An 11,413-nucleotide genomic window follows, 5' to 3' on the forward strand; every position below is an offset into this window, starting at 1 on the left:
ACTCAAAAGGTATGGGTTATTTAATAGTAATCTAAGTGTCAGGCACTGGATACCTTCCCCAAACAACCTTGGTTAAAAAGTATCTTTATGGCAAATCCCTACCCATCAAAGGCTCCAATGTGTAAAGTTTACATGAAACAAGAAAGGCTGAACTGAGTCCTTGCTCCTTGACAGCAACTACTTAGGAGATGCTTCCCTGGGGTCAGAACTGATGCAGCTCTGGTCAGGTGGGAGACATGGGGGCAGGCTCCATGCCAAGCTGGTAGAACAACTTGGCAGAATTGTTCACATGGAACTCTATGTGAAGGCATAAAAGATGAAGGACTGGGGGTGGGGCATGGAGAGCAGCTGAGGTCAGGCAATGTGTGGCAAGGTCCAAGTCCCTGAATGCAGCACTGAAGGTGAAGCTGAGATTGCAATGGAGACCCAAGGATGTTGGGGATGCAGACTGTGGGACATCTGCCTAGGATAACCTGCACATATGAGGAGCAGGCCAAGGCAGAGGCTATGTGTGCTACAGGCAGCCATGCTGGAGCAGTGGAGCTACCAAAGTCTTTGGAACAGAGAGGATTTCAAATCCTGGATGACAGACACTGAATTCCAGGGTTTGTTGTTTTCTCTGCTGGGTTTTGATCTTGCTGTGGTCTGACCTTTCCTTACTATGCCCTCATTCCTCTCCTTTAGTTGGGGAATTTGTTTTATAAACACACACACACACACACACACACACACACACACACTATATATATATATATATATATATATATATATATATATATCATCATCAGATCTTCACTATATATATATCAGATATATATCACATCAGATCTTCACTATATATATATATATATATATATATATATATATATATATATAGTGTGTGTGTGTGTGTGTGATTTAAAAACATTTATTTATTCACTTTACATCCCAATGGAAGCCCCCTACCCATTCCTTCTTCCCTTGTCCTCTGAGAAAAGGGAGTATCTCCTGGGTACCATTCCATTCTGACACATGAAGTCACTGACAGACTGGTCAAATCCTCTCCCACTGAGTTCAGACAAGACAGCCCAGTTAAGGGAATATGATTCACAGGCAGGCAACAGAATCAGGGACAGCCCTCTCTCCACTTGTTAGGGGACACACATGAAGACACAGCTATACATGTTCTACATATGTGTGGGAGGCCTAGTTCTAGCCCATGAATGCTCTATGGTTGGTTTTCAGCCTCTGGGAGTCCTCAAGTGCACAGGTTAATTGATATTGTTGTTATTACTGTGGAGTTCCTATGCCTTCTGGGTTCTTCCATCTTTCCCCCAACTCTTCACAAGGCTCCCCAATTTGTTTTATGGCGGCTATGGTTCTCAGGAAGTTGTTTCAGTAAGCTGCTGGATGGAGCCTTTCAGAGGGTTGTTATGCTAGTCTCCTGTCTTCAACATAAGAGTATGATTAATAGTGACAGGGATTTGATCTTGTTCATGGGATGGGTCTCAAGTTTGGCCAATTATTGGGGGACCATTTCCTCAGACTCCACTCCATCCTTGTCTCTGTACTTCCTGTAAGCCAGGCAAACTTTAGATTGAAGGTTTTGTGGGTAGAATGGTGTCCTCAATATCCCCCCACTGGGGGTCCTGCCTGGCTACAGGAGGTGGCATCTTCAGATTCCATGTCTGTACTGGATAATGCAGACGTGTTGGGGAGGAGTGTGGAACCATGAACACACAAGCGACGCAAAGATACACACAGACACTCAAAGACACACACACACACACACACAAACATACAAGTAAAGTATACCTCTCCCAAACAATAAGCTATTATAACAGTAAGCAACATTACTACAGTAACATAAAACCACTTGGGAAAAAAAACTGTTCCTGAATGAGAGACAGACATCATAAATAGCTTGTCTCTTAGTTGCAAATACTCCAAAATAAATTTTCTGTAACTTTCCATCACAGTGTATTTTCTGATAATATAAATATAGCAAGATAAACCCCACATAGCAAGATAGGCCCCACATTGAGAATACCATGTATGTTATTTCTTCTCTTGCTGCTGTGACAAAATATCCTGATGAAGCAGCCTAAGGGAGGAATTTTGGCTCACAGATCCAGAAGGACATAGACCATCAATGTGGAAAAGACATGGCAGCAGAAAGGAGAACATGACAGTATGTCCGAAAGGCTGTACTCAGGAAGCAAAGGAGAGAACAGGAACTGTGGCTAAGCTATACAACCCCAAAGATCACTTCTGTAGTTATAATTCTTTAGGGGTTTTCTATACTCTTTTAGCTCACAAATAATTGCTGGTTTTTCTGTGCTCTGATCCAGCTTGCTTTAGCTCCTGGTATTTTCAATAAAAACCTGCAAGTCTAAGATTGTCATATTCTGAGCTATTTTAACCTGAGTAGGCTGCTACTACCCAGACAAATGCCCCTTACTTGCATTGTTCCTGCCCTGGCTTCCTCTGGCCCACGTGTGTCCTCATGGCTGCTCTCTCATCATTTTCTCATAGCAAATCCTCTTGTTCTCTCCAGGTGGTCTGTCCACACCTCATGGTACTCATCTGCTCGGCCTCTGTCTTTGGTGTCCTCAAACCTGGATTTGAAGTCCTGCCATATTCTCTTCTCCACAGCTAATTGGCTGATCAGATTTTTATTAACCAATCAGTAGTGGTCAAAAGTATTTTAGATAACATAGATCCTGGAGAAGGCTAAGCATGTCAGTTTCTGGACTGCAATTAGATATCTGGGCACAGAAATCAGTATCTGAATACACAGTGCACAAAACCATCCCCCAACATATTCCCAGTGGACCTCTTGTTCCGGTGAGGGTCTTCTTCATGAAGATTCCACAATCTTTTGCAACACTCCCACCAGCTGGGGACCAGGTACTTAAACATATGAGTCTTTGGGGAACATTCTTCATTCAGACCTCCACATTTCAACCTGGTTCTCATACGTCATATCTTGATGTAAAGTATATTTTGTTCAGCTTCAAAAATCCCCATAGTCTTTAACAATCCCCAAACTGTTGAAAAGACTAAAGTCTAGACTCTCATAAAACCCAAGGCAACTTATTAGTTATGGTTCCCTATTAAAAAACCTAAAAAGCCATATTATCATCTATATTATTACAGATTGCCATAACCCTTCTGTGCTGCATCTTGTGGTCCACACTTCTACCTGCAAACCCAGATCTACACTCCATTCTCTGGACCACAACTCTGTCTGCATCCAAGGAGGCCTGCTGCTACTCAAGACAACCACATGAGATCCCCACAACTCAATCTCCTGCACATCGGATTCCCCAGCAATTCCAGAAGCCATGAGGTCTGTCCTTATGCTCCGTACTCCTACCAGTCCACACTTCTACCTGCAAGACTGGAGGCCTGCAGTCATCAGGGACCACCAGTTGTGCCTGCATCCCTCAAAGCCTGCTGCCATCTAGGACAACCAGAGCCCTGAAGCCATCAGGGAATACCAGCTCTGACTGCAGCCATGGAAGCCTGAGGCCACAAGGGACAACCAGCTCTACCTGTAATTACAGGGCCTGCTGGCATCAGGAAGACCAGCTCTACCTGTAGTCCCAGAGCACTGCTATCAGTAGGGACTACCAGGTAACACCTGCTAACACCAGGGACAACCAGACAACAATCAACAAAAGCCAGGGCATTATGGCCCCACCAGCATCTAGCTATCCTACTACAGTAAGCCGTGGATTTCCTAACACACACGAATCACAAAAAAATGACTTTAAGTCTATTATTATGAAGAATGAAGATGATAGAGGCCTTTAAAGAGGAAACAAATAAATCCCATATAGAAATACAGTAAAGTACAATCAAATAGGAAGATGTGGGGATGAAATCTCGCGGGCGGGGAGAGGGAGTCCGACGGCAGGGTCCCAGGGCGGTCCAGCATCAGGGTCCCGGGCGAGGGTCCCACATTCACGCAGCTATCAGTGGGCGGGCCGGCGGCTGCATTGGCAAGGTTCTAGGGTTCCAAAAGCTGGGAATCAGGTGGAGAGACCATGCGACACGTGGAGTCTGGTTTTCCAAACTTTATTGTTCATGACATGGTTAATGGACGTCAGTGGTACGGGCTTCCCCCGCCAAAAGCCAGGGGAGACCAATCTTATAGGGAAGGGAGAAAGGGGAGGGACTAACTTAATTAGGTACGCCCCTGGCCTTTTGATAATTCATTAATATTTAAATCTCTGGAGGTGGAGACTTGTTAATCAAGCCCTCTACCTGTGTCCTACGTGACTAAAGGTGGCAGGTTAAATGAAGTTACCTCATCCAAGGCCCAACAGGAAGAGGCCCTTAATGAGGAAAAAAATAAATTTAAAGAAATACAGAAAAATGCAATTAAACTGGTGAAGGAAATGACCAAAACTGTTCAAGACTTGAAAATTGAATTAGAAGTAATAATGGAAACAAAAACTGAAGTAATCTGGGAGATGAAAAACCTGGAAAGGGGAACAAGAAATACAGATGCATGCATCACCAATAGACTAAAAGAGATAGAAGAGAGAATCTCATGTGTAGATGATATGATACAAGAAATCAATATTTCTGTCAAAAATGCAAAATATAAAATTTTCTAACAGAAAATATCAATGAACTTTGGAACACTGTGAAAAAAACAAAACCTAAGAATAATAAGCATAGAAGAAGGAGAAGATTCCCAGCTTCAAAGCCCAGACAATATCTTCAACAAAATCATAGAAGGTAATTTCTATAACCTAAAGAAAGAGATCAGGTGTAAACATACAAGAATTTTACAGAATACAAAATAGATTGAACCACACAAGAAAATCTTCTCACTACATACTAATCAAAACACTAAATGTTCACAACTAAGAAAGACTATTAAAAGTCGCAGGGGAACAAGGCAAAGTAACATATAAAGACAGGCCTATCAGAATTACACCTAATTTCTCAGCAGAGACTCTAAAGCCCAGAAGGTCCTGGGAAGATGTCTTACAGACCCTAAGAGACCACAGATGTCAGCCCAGACTATTATATTCAACAAAACTTTCAATCACCATAGGTGGAGAAAATAAGATATCCCATGACAAAACCAAATTTAAACACTATCCTTCCACTAATCCAGCTCTATAGAAGATACTAGAGAAAAACTCCAACACAAAGAGGGTAACCACATCCAAGAGACACAAGAAATGAATAATTTCACAACAGCAAATCAAAACAAGAGAATCTCTCTCACACTCTCAAACACACACACACACACACACACACACGCACACGCACACGCACGCGCGCACACACACACACACACACACACACACGCACACGCACACGCACGCGCGCACACACACACACACACACACACACTATCACTACCAACTCAAAATAACAGGAACTAACAATCATAGGTTATTAATATTTCTCAGCATCAATGGACTCAATTCTTCAATAAAAAGACACAGGCTAACAGAGTAAATGTGCAAAGAAGTTCAGTCATTCTGCTGCATACAAGAAACACACCTCAGCAACAAAGATAAACATTAGCTCAAACTAAAGGTCTGGAAAATGGGTTTCCAAGCCAAAGGACCCAAGAAATCAGCTGGAGTAATCATTGTAATATCTAATAAAATAGACTTTCAACCAAAAGTAATCAAAGAGATAGGGAAAGACACTACATACTCATTATAAGAAAACCACCTATGCCCCAAATGCAAGGACATCCACATTCATAAATGAGACATTACTAAATATTAAATGACACATCAAACCCCACACATTAGTAGTGAGAAACTTCAACATCCTGCTTTCACCAATGCACATGTCATTGAGACAGAAACTAAACAGAGAAATAGTGAAAATACCTGATGTTATGAATCAAGTAGAACTAATAGATATCTACAGAACATTTCAACCAATCACAAAAGAATATACTTTCTTCTCAGCATCTCATAGAACCTTCTCCAACACTGACCATATAGTCATTCACAAGGCAAGCCTCCACGAATACAACAAGATAGTGATAATCTCTTCCATCTTATCAGATCACCATGGAGTAAAGCTGGACTTCAACAACAACAGAAACAAGAGAAAGCAGGCATACTCATGGAAACTGAACACTTTTGTATTCAGTGGCTACTAGGTCAAAGTAGAAATAAAGAAAGAAATTAAAATTTTTCTAAAATTTAATGAAAATGAAGGAACAGCACGCCCAAACTTATAAAACACAGTAAAAGCAGTGCTAAGAGGAAAGTTCATAGGGCTAAGTGCCTTTATAAGGAAATTAGATAGCTCTCAGGCTAGCTACTTAAAAAAAAAGCACCCCTAAAATTCTGAAGAAAGAAATCGAAGAAGATACAAAAGGTGGAAAGGTCTCCCATGCTCATGGATTAGTATGATTGACAGTAAAAATGGCCATCTTACCAAAAGCAATCTACCAAGTCAATGCAATTTCCATAAATATTCCAACACAATTCTTTACAGACTTTGAAAGAACAATTCTCAAATTTATATGAAAAAAAAACCCCACATGATAGCTAAAACAAGCCAAACAATAAAAGACCATCTGAAGATATCACTATCCCCAATTTCAAGCCTGTACTACCCAGCAATAGTAATAAAAACATGGATTGTACTGGTAAAGAAACAATGGATTCAAATTGAAGATTCAGAAACATACCCACACACCTAAGAACAAAAGAAGCCAAAACCCATACACTGGAAAAAGGAAGCATCTTCAACAAATAGTGCTGATCTAACTGGATTTCTGTTTGTAGAAGAATACAAATAGATATTTATTTATCACCCTGGGCAAAACTCACATCCCAAGTGAATCAAAGACCTCAAAGTAAAAACAGATACACTAAATATAAAAGAACATAGAGTATGGAATATCCTTGAACTCACTGTTACAAGAGACAAATTCCTGAACAGAATATTGATAGCTCAAGCTCTGAGATAAACAAAGAACAAATGGGATCTCCTGAAACTGGAAATTTCTGTAAGGCAAAGGACACCATCAATAGGACAAAATGGCAACCTACAGAATGGGGAAAGATCTTCACCATCCCTACATTCAACAGAGGACTAATATCCAAAATATATAAATAACTCAAGGATTTAGACACTAACAAACCAAATAACCTAATTTAAAAATGGGATACAGAAAATTCTCAACAGAGGAGTCTCTAGAGGATAAGAAACAATTAATGGCTCAGATCATGCAGATGAGGATGTGGAGCGAGGGAAACACTACTTCATTGCTGGAGATCAAACTTCTGCAACCAAAAAGGAAATTAAGCTGGCGGTTTCTCAAAAAATTAGACATAGTTCTACCTCATGACCCAGGTATAATACTCCTGTATATATACCCAAAAGATGCTCTGAAATACCTCAAGGACACCTTCTCCACTATTTTTATAGCAGTTTTATTGGTAACAGCCAGAAACTGGAAACAACCTCAATGTCCCTCAATTGAGGAATGGATAAAGAAAATGTGGTTCAATTACAGAATGAAATACTACTTAGCTATTAAGAGTGAGGACATCATAAAATTTTCAGGCAAATGGATGGAACTAGAAAACATCAAGCTGAGTGATGTAACTCAGACCCAAAAGAACATGCATGGTGTGTGCTCACTTACAAGTGGATATTAGCCATAAAGTGCAGGATCACCCTTCTACAATCCACAGACCAAAAGAAGCTAAATAGCATGGAGAGCCCAAGGGAGGATGCTAGAATCTTACACAAAAGGGGAAATAAAATAGTCATTGGAGGTGGATCCAAGGAGGGAACTTGTTGAGAAAGGAGAAGGGGATAGGAATGGGAAAGGGTCAGGTGTGGAGAGAGAGGGCCAGGAGAGTGAATAAAATTGTCAGCTGGGAGAGGCAGGACCATGTCTAGAACTTGTCAGAGATCTGGGATGGAAGAGGTTCCAGGGAATCTATGAGGGTGACTTTAGCTGACCTAGCATTGTGGTATATGGAGCCTGAAGTGATACCTCCTGTAGCCAGGCAGAACTCCCAGTGGAGGGATGTTCAGGATACAATCCCACCCAAAAAACCTTCTATTCAAAATTTGCCCTGCTTACAGGAGGTGCAGGGACAAAGGTGGAGTAGAGACTGAGGGAATGGTCTACTAATAATTGGGCCAGTTTGAGACCCATCCCATGAATAAGAACCAATCTGTGAGAATATTAATCATACTCTGTATGCTTGCAGACAGGAGCCTAGCATAACAAACCCCTGAAAGGCTCCACTCAGCAGTTTACTGAAACAGATGAAGAGGCCCACAGTCAAATATTAAAAGAAGCTCAGGACGTCTTATGGAAGAGTTGGGGGAAAGATGGAGGGACCAGGAGAGCATAGCAACTACACAGTAAGACCAACAGACTCAGCTAACCAGGACACTTAGGGACTCCCAGAGCCCGAATCACCAACCAAATAGCATTAACCTCTGCTCCTAGGCCCCCACGACATATGTAGCACATGTGCAGCTTGGTCTTCATGTGTGTTCCCTAACAAGTGGAGAGGGGGCTGTGTCTAACTGTTGCCTGTTTGTGGATTATGTTCGTCTAACTGGGCTGACTTCTCTGACCTCGGTAGGAGAGGATGTGCCCAGTCTATCAGTGACCTGATGTGTCATAAAAGGTTGATACCCAGGGGGTACTCTCCTTTCTCAGAGAAGACAGGGAGAGAGAAGGGGGGAAACTGTGTGAGAAAAGGAATGGGGGAGGGGAACTTTGATTGGGATGTAAAGTGAATATATAAATAATTTTTTTTAAATCTTCACTATATAAAAGTATGTTGTGGACTGCTCTGCCCCATGCTTGGGGGCCAAAATGTTGGTGATCACTCTGACATGTTGAAACCCACACTGCAAAAAGCCTTGGGGCTAAATTGTTAGAGCCCACACTGCCCCAAGCTGCTCCAGTCCATGGGTCAGGGTTCAGCAAGAGAGAGAGAGTGAGGACGGACTCGAAGAATGGAGACAAGACAGAGTGTGATTCAATCCCGTTTATTCTTCAGTCTCTCGTCTTCTCTCCAAATCCTTAGTTCCCAGTACCAAGTTCTTCCCAAGTTCCAAGTCTTAAGTCTCAAGTACTAATCCCAATTCTAAGTTGCTAGTCTCTCTCCCAGTTCCAAGTTTTTCTCTCCAAGTGCTCTTGTCCAAGTTCTAATCTCAAGTACTTTTTTCTGTCTGCCTCTTGGCTTTTATGTCTCACTTCTAAGTCACGCCTTTAAGTCACTCCTTAAGTCTTACACCTTTAAGTCTCACACACCCAAGGGAAGATCCTGGGTATCTAAAACAAGATGTTATCAGAGTGTGCTCAGCTGTTGTAGGCTGTTGTAAACAAGTCTCTTGTCAGGGTATATGGCTCAAGATGGCTGCAAGGATGATAGCCACCTTTTGTCGGTTCCCCACAAAGGTATGTAATACACACACAAATATGAGTGTGTGTGTATGTATATATATATATATATATATATATATATATATATATATATATATGTGTGTGTGTGTGTGTGTGTGTGTGTGTGTGTGTGTGTATACATATATATACACATACTCCATCTAAAGGACAGAACTGAAGGCATAGTAAGGAAAGACCAGGCCACAGCAAGATCAAAACCCTGCAGAGAAAAACAACAAACCCTATATTTTCATGTCTGCCATTGAGGACTTGAAATCCTCTCTGTTCCAAAGGCTGAGGTGGCCCCACTGCTCCAGCATGACTGCCTGTAGCACACATAGCCTCTGCCTTGGCCTGCTCCTCACCATGTGCAGGTTATCCTAGGCAGATGTCCCACAGTCTGCATCCCCAACATCCTTGGGTCTCCATTGCAATCTCAGCTTCACCTTCAGTGCTGCATTCAGGGACATGGACCTTGCCACACATTGCCTGACCTCAGCTGCTCTCCATGCCCCACCCCCAGTCCTTCATCTTTTATGCCTTCACACACAGCTCCATGTGGACAATTCTGCCAAGTTGTACTGCCAGCTTGGCATAGAGCCTGCCCCCATGTCTCCCACCTGACCAGAGCTGCATCAGTTCTGACCCCAGGGAAGCATCTCCTAGGTAGTTGCTGTCAAGGAGCAAGGACTCAGTTCAGCCTTTCTTGTTTCATGTAAACTTGCATCTTTGCACGTTGGAGCCTTTGATGGGTAGGGATTTGCCATCAAGATACTTTTTCCAATGCCACTGTGCCAAACACCAAGTTTAATGACACTAAACTCTTCCACAACTACAGCTGCTTCCCTGTGTGTACTCTGTCTAAACTTTTTTGTTCTCATACCTATCCTCTGTCAAGCCAATTAGTTAATTATTCTTTCATCTGACATCACTCAAGTTTGCAGGACATGGCCATAATGAAGTCAAACTCTTGTCCAAAATATCATGTGACTGGCTGGGTTCTATCTAATCCTTGGTGGATTTTTTTTATCTCCTCAGAAATATCATAAGCTACGTGTCCACTGCCCACATTTCTCTCAACTTTCTTGCCTCTAAGCTTAGAATACATGGTGTACTAAGTTCTGATTGCAACACACTGGGGCATTTCTATCCTAAAGATCTAAATTCTCTGTTCTAGACAGAAGTCACTTCCAGAGTCTCAAGAACCACATTTATTTCACAACTGCATGGTCAGATTTTTCTCAACAATGGCTCAGCCACTTGGTACCAATTTCTGTACTAATTTTTTTTCCTGGTGCTGGAATAAACTTCTCCAATGAAAGCAACTTGAGAAAATTTCTTTGGTTTTTAATCCCAGAGGAATTCCACCACCAGCATGGCAAGGACATGAAAGCAGGCAGGGATGCCATGGTGGTTTGGACAGGAGCCTAGCTGATCACATTGCAGCTGCACTGAGGAAGCAGAGCACAGGACAGGAAGTAGGGATAAGGTACACAATGTCAAGACCCACCCCAGTGACCGATTTCACTGAGGCTCCATACCATAAAGGTTCCAAATCTCCTCAAACACCACTGCCACTGGGGACTGAGGATTAAAATCCAGGACCTGTAGGGACAGATCACCCTCGAATCACAGCAATGGGGGACACATGAGGTGAGAGAATTGAAGATACTTAGCAACCTCCGTCCTTCAGTTTAGAGTGAGTTTATGGATTACATTAACGACAGGAAAATAAAACAGCAAATGTGAGCCATCCATGGAGGATGCAATTTCTAGGTTTTTTTTTTTTAACTTTTATTTTATCTGCATTAATGTGAAGGTGTCAAGTACCCTGAAAATAAAGTTTCAGGCAGTTGTGAGCTGTGATTTGGTGCTATAAATTGAACCCAGATCCATTGGAAGAAGAGAAAGTGCTCTTAACCTCTGAGCCATCTCTCCAGTGATGGTCATAGTGTTTTGTCACAGAAATAGAAAACTAAGACAGTTGGAGGGAGGCGTCCTGTGCCTGACACT

Source organism: Arvicanthis niloticus, chromosome 6, assembly GCF_011762505.2.
Source record: "Arvicanthis niloticus isolate mArvNil1 chromosome 6, mArvNil1.pat.X, whole genome shotgun sequence".
Lineage (NCBI taxonomy): Eukaryota > Metazoa > Chordata > Mammalia > Rodentia > Muridae > Arvicanthis > Arvicanthis niloticus.